Source organism: Aquarana catesbeiana, linkage group LG12, assembly GCF_042186555.1.
Source record: "Aquarana catesbeiana isolate 2022-GZ linkage group LG12, ASM4218655v1, whole genome shotgun sequence".
Classification (NCBI taxonomy): domain Eukaryota; kingdom Metazoa; phylum Chordata; class Amphibia; order Anura; family Ranidae; genus Aquarana; species Aquarana catesbeiana.
The window spans coordinates 179,800,863-179,810,431 of record NC_133335.1 but is presented as its reverse complement, the minus strand read 5'-3'; the positions used below and the strand labels follow the sequence as shown (position 1 = coordinate 179,810,431).

The 9,569-nt window shown below is 46.3% G+C and overlaps 1 long non-coding RNA gene across 1 annotated transcript; it reads right to left on the bottom strand.

Moving 5' to 3' along the window:
- Positions 1 to 5,984: 5,984 nt before the first annotated feature.
- Positions 5,985 to 8,010, bottom strand: LOC141114167 (uncharacterized). The gene is made up of 3 exons (XR_012236883.1): positions 6,862 to 8,010; positions 6,585 to 6,729; positions 5,985 to 6,316 (listed from the first exon to the last, which is right to left on the bottom strand). It is a non-coding gene; the product is annotated as an uncharacterized lncRNA (long non-coding RNA).
- Positions 8,011 to 9,569: the final 1,559 nt, after the last annotated feature.

Genomic DNA, 9,569 nt, shown 5'->3' with positions numbered 1-9,569 from the left:
ACATGAAGTCGAAGGTTGCGAGATGACAGCCAGACCCTGTCCCCAACCTGGTAGGAAGGCACAGGTAGGTGTCTGCGGTCAGCATGGAGTCTGTAACTATCATTAGCATGACGCAAGGCCTCCTGGACTTGTGCCCAAGTGGGACGAAGACCACGGAGATGCTCCTCTAATGCAGGAATACTCTGCCAAACAAAACGAGTCAGGCAACATGGAAGGTTGGAAACCATAATTCGCCATAAATGGGGATAATCGGGAAGCAGAAGTCAAGGCACTGTTGTGAGCAAACTCTGCCCACGGTAATAAGTCTGACCAGTTGTTATGATGGTCAGAAACATAGCAACGTAGGAATTGCTCCAAGGACTGATTGGCTTGTTCTGCAGCCCCATTAGACTGCGGGTGATAAGCAGAGGAGAAAGCAAGCTGTGCACAAAAGGCTCGCCAGAACCGGGACACAAACTGACTACCCCTGTCCGAGACAATCACCTTGGGTAGCCCATGTAAGCGAAAGATCTCCCAAACAAAAGTGGAAGCCAGTTCCTTAGAAGTGGGCAACTTCTTAAGTGGAATACAATGACACATCTTTGAGAACCGGTCAATGACCATAAGGATAACTGTGTTGTCCTGGGAGTTGGGCAACTCCACAATGAAATCCATAGACAGGTGGGTCCAGGGCCTCTCTCCATTGGGTATGGGTTGTAGGAGGCCCACTGGAAGGTGTTGTGGAGTCTTACTCTGAGCACACACGGAACAGGCAGCTACAAAGGCAGTTACATGAGCACATAGACTAGGCCACCAGAATTGTTGGGAAATGGCCCAAAAGAGTTAATTCTTCCTAGGGAGGCCAGCAGCCTTGGGAGAATGGTAAGTCTGGAGCACGGCAGTACGGAGACTCTCTGGGACAAAGCAGTGGTCACAAGGTTTCTCGGGAGGAGCATGGACCTGAGCAGCAAGAATTTTGTCACCCAAAGGAGAAGTGAGACTGATGCGAACCGACCCAGAATACAATCAGGAGAAAATCACAGGAACCGGAACCGACTCCAACTTGGAAGTGGAGGAAAATTGTCGTGGCAAGGCGTCAGCCTTTTCATTCTTAGTACCGGGTAAGAATGAGACAATGTAATTGAAACTTTACAAAAAAAACACCCATCGCCCCCTTCTGGGAGAGGCGTTTAGCCTCAGACAAGAATGTGAGATTCTTATGGTCAGTAAGAATGAGAACCGACAGAGTGGTACCTTCGAGGAGATGTCTCTATTCTTTCAGGGCTAGAATGATCGCCAACAGCTCTCTGTCACCAATCTCGTAATTGCACTCCGCAGGTGAAAATTTCTTGGAAAAGTAGCCACAAGGATGCATAGCGCTCTCATGATGTAGGACGTTGAGACAGAAGGGCACCAACACCAGTCTCAGAAGCATCAACCTCAAGGATAAAATGTAACGTAGGATCAGGATGTGCTAACACAGGAACAGAAACAAAGGCAGCCTTGAGACTCTCAAAGGCCCTAATGGACTCCGGAGACCAACTCTGTGGGTTACCGTCCTTTCTGGTCATATCAGTCAAGGGCTTGACCAGAGACAAGACAAGATTTACGAATAAACTTCTGATAATAGTTGGCAAAGCCCAGGAAACGCTGTAGAGGACGTAAACCCACGGGTCAGGGCCACTGTAGAACTCCTGAAAGTTTCTCTGGGTCCATCTAAAAAACAGTAGTGGAAATGACATAACCCAGGAATTTAACCTGTTCACAATGGATCTCGCACTTCTCCAGTTTACAATAGAGATTGTTCTCTCTTAGTTCCTGAAGCACATGACAGACATCTGTGTGGTGGCTCTCCAGGGACCTGGAAAATATGAGGATATCATCCAGATAAACCACCACACATAACTGCAACAAATCTCGGAGAACATTGTTAATACATTTCCGGAAAACTGCCGGGGTGTTATAAAGGCCAAAAGGTATTACGAGGTACTCATAAGGCCTGTTCTGGTATTAAACGCAGTTTTCCACTCGTTGCCCTCCTTAATCCTCACAAGATTGTATGCCTCTCTCAAATCAAGCTTTGTGAAAACCGTTGCTCCTTTGGAGGCGGTCAAATAATTCTGTAATCAACGGAATTGGATAGGTATTCTTAATCGTGAAACGATTAAGACCCCTATAATCAATACAAGGTCTCAGTTCACCACTCTTCTTCACAAAGAAGAAACCAGCACCAGCGGGAGATGAAGATTTGCAGATGAAACCTCGAGAAAGTGTGCCTGCAACATTCTCCTCCATAGCCTTATCCTCCAAGACCGACAAAGGGTAAACCCGGCCACGAGGGGGTATGGCACCGGGTTGAAGGTCAATTGCACAATTATATGGCCGATGTGGAGGCAAATTACCGGCTTGACCTTTGTCAAAGACATCACTAAAATCGCGGTACTCCTCCGGCAGAGAGGTGAGTGAAGAGGTGCACAGGACCTTGGCTACCTTCTGGAAGCATGTCTCACTGCATTGTGGTGACCAGAAGAGAACCTCAGCACAGAGCCAATCAAAAGAAGGGTTGTGCCTCTGTAACCAAGGATAACCAATAGAAACTTAGGTGAGAAAAGAACTTGGAATTGGATTATCTCATGGTGAAGAGCCCCTACGGTCATGGACAACAGAACCGTCTCATGAGTCACATGGGCAGGCTGTAGAGGTCTCCCGTCAAGAGCCTCAATGACAAGTGGAGTGTCACGCAGCTGCAGCGGAATCGAGTGCTTCGATACAAAGGCAGCACCAATGAACAGGCCTGCAGCACCAGAGTCGATTAGAGCCTGCATCTTGACGAACGACTCAGCCCAAGAAAGGGTAACCGGAACCAGGGGCTTATCCTTCTGGATAACTGGGGATGAAACAACGCCACCTAAGGTCTGTCCGTGACAGGACCTGCCTGGCCACAATCTCTCTCTCCTCCTAAAGGTTCTCTCATCCGCAGAGGTGTGAAACGCAAGTGCATGGGTTCACCTTCACTGACCGACTCTGTACCGGGAGGCATGGAAGCTGAGGGAGGCACGGTTGGGACTGCAAAGCTTGGAGACAAACGTACAGGAAGCATTCTGCAAGCGCTCCTTAAAATAGTCTCTGAGTCTGGAGTCAATGAGGATGGCAAACGTGATCAACTTCTCCAGCTCAATAGATATATCTCGGGCTGCTATCTCATCCTTGATGGTATCCGAGAGACCATGAGAAAAAGCAGCCACGAGGGCCTCATTGTATCATGCAACCTCTGCTGCCAGGAGTACGGAATTCAATGGCGTAGACGGCAACAGTTCTCGTACTCTGTTCGATGGACACGAGGCACTTGGCAGCAGAAGCGTGTGGGAATGGCAAACTGATCCATGCAGTTATCCAGTTCATCCAATCTGGAAAAGATATTTCAAACAAGTGGATTGACTACATCTTCTGATTTCATGGCCTTCGCCTACTGTCAGAAACCATGAAATCAGGCCAAGACAGAAGTACAGTTAAATCACACTTGTTTAATAATAAAAGTAAAAAGAACAAACGTAGTCAAAACATAGCCAAATTTCAGTAACCGGAACGGATAGTCAGCCAAGCCAGAAGTCAGGGATCAATGTAGTGGAACAACAAGCAGGATCTGGAGCCAGAAGGGATGTCAGCAAAGCAAGTCTTGAACAGGATCGCAGGAGTTTTCGTGATGTTGACCAAGGCGAAGGCAGAGATCCTTTGGACTTAATGGCCTAAGTAAGCAGTACTGACGAGCAGGATATCATCAAAAGCTGAGTACCTGTGGAGAGATAGGAGCTGGCAAATAGCCGACAGCTGAGTGGCCAGCTCAGAGAAGGAAGGGCTGAGCCCAGCCCTGACAGCGAGAGAGCCTAAGCCCAACTTTTGAGATGGCAAGAGATTTTCTGCAAAAATTACTTTGATGTGGAATGCACAAAAAGTGCTCAACACAGAATTTGCCTTCAGGAAGACAAGCCCTTTTATAGAAAATGCTTGATGGATTTGTTGTGTGATCTGGAAGACCTTTGTGAACAATTGGCAGAGTTGAAGCGAACAGGCGTCATTTGAGAGTGACAAAGTGTTTTGATGCCTCTTCTGTAAATGGTAGTGAGGATGAAGAATGGTTACCTAAGGATATGTATTGACTCTACCGAACACTTAAGCGAAGAACTATTCCTGACCAATACACTACCACATGGAGAGAAGATGATATTAAATGCCTGTTTGGAGCACAGTGGTTCAGTGTTCTAGACCTGAACAGTGGGTACTATCAAGTTCCCATTTATGAGGATAGATAAAAGACAGCCTTTATTTGCCCACTGGTATTTTATGAGTTTGACAGGATGCCCCAAGGCCTTAACGGAGCTCCATCAACTTTCCAGCATCTGATGGAACATACAGAGAGACCAGTAACCAGGTCCCAATCCTTGCAACCAAACATAGATGCAGAAGACGGTGAGGATGAAGAAATGGGCATGGATTGGCTGTGGCAGTCTACGCTGGCAGAGACTACCACTCCCTTTACTCCCAGAGAAGCAGATGCGGGAACCCTCAGGCCTAAGGCTCCGGAGTTCATCCCACAGAGACAACCCTTGGCAAGCCAAGGAGACTTTCCGAGTTCCCCAACTATAGAGGACATAGAAGCTCCCCAACCTTCTGCAGCATCAGAGAAAGAGGCTACTATACTCAAACCTCCTCAGCCCAAAGAGCAGAGAGGAAAGAAAACAATTTGCCCACCAAAAAGGCTGACATACGATACTTTAGGTGAAAGTTCTGAAGCAGTGATTCTCACATCTCAGAGAACGCACAGCCTGCCGACTCTTCTCACTACAGATTTAGTGGAGGGCGACTCCAACTCACCCCCTGGCACATCTAGGTGCGCCATCCCAATATCGGTGGCTTGTGAGCAAAACAAACTCACCTCTTATGACAAATGGTGGGAGGTTCCCTTGCCAGGTTCATACAAATTGCTTGTTTTCATACATATACTAACCTGTATTACCTCCCAATGTATTTTTTAAAGCATGTAACAGGTTGTGGACATTATATACTGTATGTATATATATATATATATATATATATATATATATATATGCTCTGTCACTCCTTAGGAGGACAAAAGGTTCTCTGGTGGGGGGAGTGTGTAGCGGGGTTGCAGAGTCCCCCCTCCACAGACAGATAAGAGCAGCAGGGAGACAATGGAGAGTCTGTGCTATGGGTCCCCCCCCCCACTCGGAGCACAGCCACAGCGCAAGACTGGAGTTTCTTGCAAGTTAGGAGAGGGAGAGAGAAGCTGCTCCTCTCTTGCCCACCGCTCGCTCTGTTTCCACCCCCGCTCGGGTCCCCCGGGCAGCAGATTGTTGGGACAAGGGGAGAGCGTGGGCTGTCAGTTTATCTTCACCCACCGCTTGGCCTCCATGGTCTCCTGTTACAGTGTGGGAGAAGGAAAGGACAGAGAGGGTCGCTAAGTGGATCCCAGCTGCCGAAACTCCAGTACCCCTCCCTTCCCATTGGCTGAAGAGAGAGGACCAATGAGCAGCCAGAGATACAGAAAGCCCAGGAAAGGGATCTGAGGGAGAGCTGTCTGAGGGAATGGAAGAGAGACATCAGAGGAGAGAGAGTGTGGTGAGGTGACAGGATGTGAGGAAAACTGCTGAGAAGGGAAAGAGAGAGAGAGACAGACTCTGGCAGCATCAGAGAGGAAGAAAGCCAAGCTTTTCCAGAGACTGCCAGGAGAGTGTTGCCTGGAGTCTAAGGAGTGAGGATGCCAGAGGGGAGCCAGGAGCAGAGACAGCCACGTGGTCCACCACTATTAAGTCCAGGGACCCTACGCAGCAGCCCAGCACCACTCAGCTAAGCGGAGACAACCCACACCTTTCAGGGATTGCGGTCAGCCGCTTCCTGTTCACCTTGCGAGTTTCGCTACCAGTCATTTCCATCCGCCATCAGCAAGAGATTCAGTGCCTACATAAATGTATGACTCAGAGGGTTGGCCGTGTCATTGCCAACATCCCTTGTAATTTTTAGAACTAGATGTGTACCTCAAAATGGGATTTTAAGGGCAATGCAGAAATTGGCAGTGTTGAATTATAGTTAAAAAGAAGTTTATTGATACAAAAACGAATAGGATATACATGAACATACACATTGATCTAGTTAAGAATAATTATAAAAACATCAGATATATGGAAACATATGATGCATCCTACTGCTAGTTACAAGTACCACCCCCGATAGGTGTGATGGCGTCCTGATAGCAGATTTCCAACGCGTTTCAACTTATTGTAGGGATAAAGTCTTCCTCAGGGAGGGACTGCATCACATTCTAAAATTTTAAGTAACAGCATGATTATTGGTATATACTTAAATATTTGTTTGTTACCTATATCTACAGAAATCGCATTACAACAGAAAAGTATTATATGCGACTTACATTTGCGACTACAGAAATCGCATTACAACAGAAAAGTATTATATGCGACTTACATTTGCGACTACAGAAAATCGCATTACAACAGAAAAGTATTATATGCGACTTACATTTGCGACTACAGAAATCGCATTACAACAGAAAAGTATTATATGCGACTTACATTTGCATTTAACTGTGAAAAATCGCTTTCCCAGTGCTGGCAGGGGTCCTAACACGTGATTGTCAATGCTGCTCAAATATCCTCTACGGGATGGCCTGGTATATTGTGAAGAAACCAGTATTTGGCAGTCGTGATAATTAAACAACTGAAAAACATGAAGGTATAAGGGAAATGCTAAGAAATTGAACATCAAAGAGGTCAAAGAATGGAAATAATGGTGATTCGTAGGGGAAATAAGGTTCCCCAGGGCCATCATAGAGTAAAAGAGATCAAATACCTTAAATTGATTGTGTCAGGTGTATTGTTCCAAGTGGCAGGGAGCTCCGGTCCTGGAGTACCTCTCTGTAACAAAGCCAGTTGTGGAATGCTGCCTGTGGCCATCCCTGGCGTCCTAATATATGGGGTGTGGGCGTGGCTAAGTGATGGGCGTAGCCCTATTCTAGGTAGAGTCTCACATTCATTGGTGGTGCAGTGGAGGGGGTGCGACTTCAATTGGCTGCTGTCACTGTTTAGAGGAAGCACCTTTGTACAATGTATTGAGGGGAAGCGTCCACAAGCTTCCCTGTTATCTAGGTAGCAGACGCTTGGACCTCCTCCTTCCTTTTCTCCTCCCCGTGACGTGAAGCCTATTGCTTACACGTAGCCCATGTAATATGGGCACGGGGTGAGGCGGGGAGAGAGGTGCGTCTGGTTGCCGGGGCAATGTGCATATGACGTTGGGGTCACATGGCCCCGACGTCAGTTCCTAAAAGAGGGAGGGGCGCCGTGTGACTCCACAGCGCTATTGAGCAGTCTTATTCATGTTAAACCGGGCATCGGGGCATAGTAGCCCCGCTGTCTGACAAAAAAGTATCAGACTATGCACAGCGGTGTATGGGGTACTGTTCTATGCTGATGTCATAGATGTCACCAAGATATACAGTGATAAGTATGACAAAAAGTAGCAGGTCTATACTCCCTCATTTAGAGATGGAAAAAGGAAGGAAGAAAAATTGTATAAAAGAATTGCAAAGAATTGATTGAAATGGGGATAGTACTGATGAAATATGAAATATATATAATAAGAGAATGTGAAGGGGGATTTTTATTCTTAAATATGCCCAAACCTCTTTATGATGATTGTACTGTCATTGAGCGAATGGCAGAACATCAAAATTAGGGCTTATAACCACCGACACAGTAGGAAATCCCGGGGCATCAAAATAAGATCTGACGCCTTCGGGGTATTCGGGCCATGATGTTGCGTCATGGCCCCCCCCTGTGCCGGGTAGGGATAGTGGGCAGAATGGCAACGGTATCATTGGCCCTTTGTTTCAGCACTGAGAGGCGGATTCATATGGCACAGTCGCATGAAAAATGCATCTGCAGAAATAACAGCAATTAACATAATACTGTATACAAAATAGTTACACAAAAGAGATTACAGTAATTACAGTAAATAAGTTTAATTAGAAAAACTCTCCTATATAGTTTCTGACTGGGTAGGGTGTAGAGTCTTAGCAGTTTAAGACATATGATCATCAATGGGGAGATAATGGGCCTATGGTGTTGTGGAGGAAGCCCTCTGTTTCTCCGCAAGGGGTACTGGAATAGAACTCCAGTTCTAGAAAAGCAGAGGTGCAAGGGAACAAAGAAGGTGAGAAAAAAATTATGTTAATCCGTTTTCCCCGAGCTGAAGCCCTCCAAGAAGGGTCTTACAACATCACTAGGAGCATCAGGAGCCTGAACCAGCAACTGGGATTATCGTTGTGTCATCGCAGAAAGGACTGGTGAGCAGGTGCAAACCCAACATCCTTCTTGACACAATACTGACACTGCATGCAGACACCAATTTCTCTTTTTAGTGTCACGGGATGGTTGTTTGGAGCCATCTCTAGTAATTTGTCCTTTTAAATTTCTACCCAACAGAACATTCTAGATGATTACTGCTCCACGCAAGCTTGTTTAAACCTACTCTTAAAACAAGGACCACACCGTTTGCTAGCAGAAGCTATTTTGCTAGCTATTCTTCACCTCAGGACCTGTAACGTTACAGAACTGTGCTTGCTGTACTTGTGTAACCCATTTCTTTTCTTTGTACATTTGCCTCTCAAGGGTGTTTGCAGTCCAGAAGGAGCTGAGAAATTGACCAGTCTTCTCTCCTCCCTCTCAGCGCCAGTGTTAAGGGCATATAGATTACTGCCTTTTCTATACTTACAGTTGATAAGCTTTTGTAATATATTAATGCTTTGCAGCAAGGTTTAAATGAGTTGTAAGTTTCCATATGCTTTAAACCGTGATAATATATTCAGCTCGTTTATCACTACCAGTTGTGTCCGTCCATTGCGGATATCAATCCACAGCCAGGATATTGGTACTTTCTTCACTTGCATTCTTGAAAGTGTTTGCAGAAATTTTATAACTAACCAGGTGCGCCAGAGGGGCTGAGGCCATTCTTGGAGTTGAGGCGTAGAACAGAGAACCCAAAAATCACCAAGTGGCTACTTCAGAGGTGGCGCTACACGAGCTATAGTGTCCACCTCACTATTACACAACATAGCCTGCTGGGACATAGTTACTTCATCAAATATTGCAAGTGATTTCCTGTGCCACCCCCCCCAGTCTATCCCGTTTGTGCTCCAATTACCAGCACTCCATAGTACTGCTCCATCTGCCTAAGGAAACACAGGCGGAGAGAGTGGTTTGGCAGCAGACCTCCTGCACCAGTCATTGTCAACCACATCAGATTGTGAAAATTCATGCTCTACCATTTGAGCTATTTTCTCATTTTGTTCCACCTGAGCAGTATCAGAGCTGTCCTGGACCCCTGCCGGCTCCAACACAGGGATTTCTCGTGAGATTTCCAGGGACAACTCTGCTGCGCTGCCTGTGGTTGCAATGGGAGACATCAAACCATCAACATTGTCAGAAGTATATTTTTCAACATTATTATCCACATTCCTGCCTTGTATAGGCTGAGTTAGTACATTAGCATGTGAGATTGTA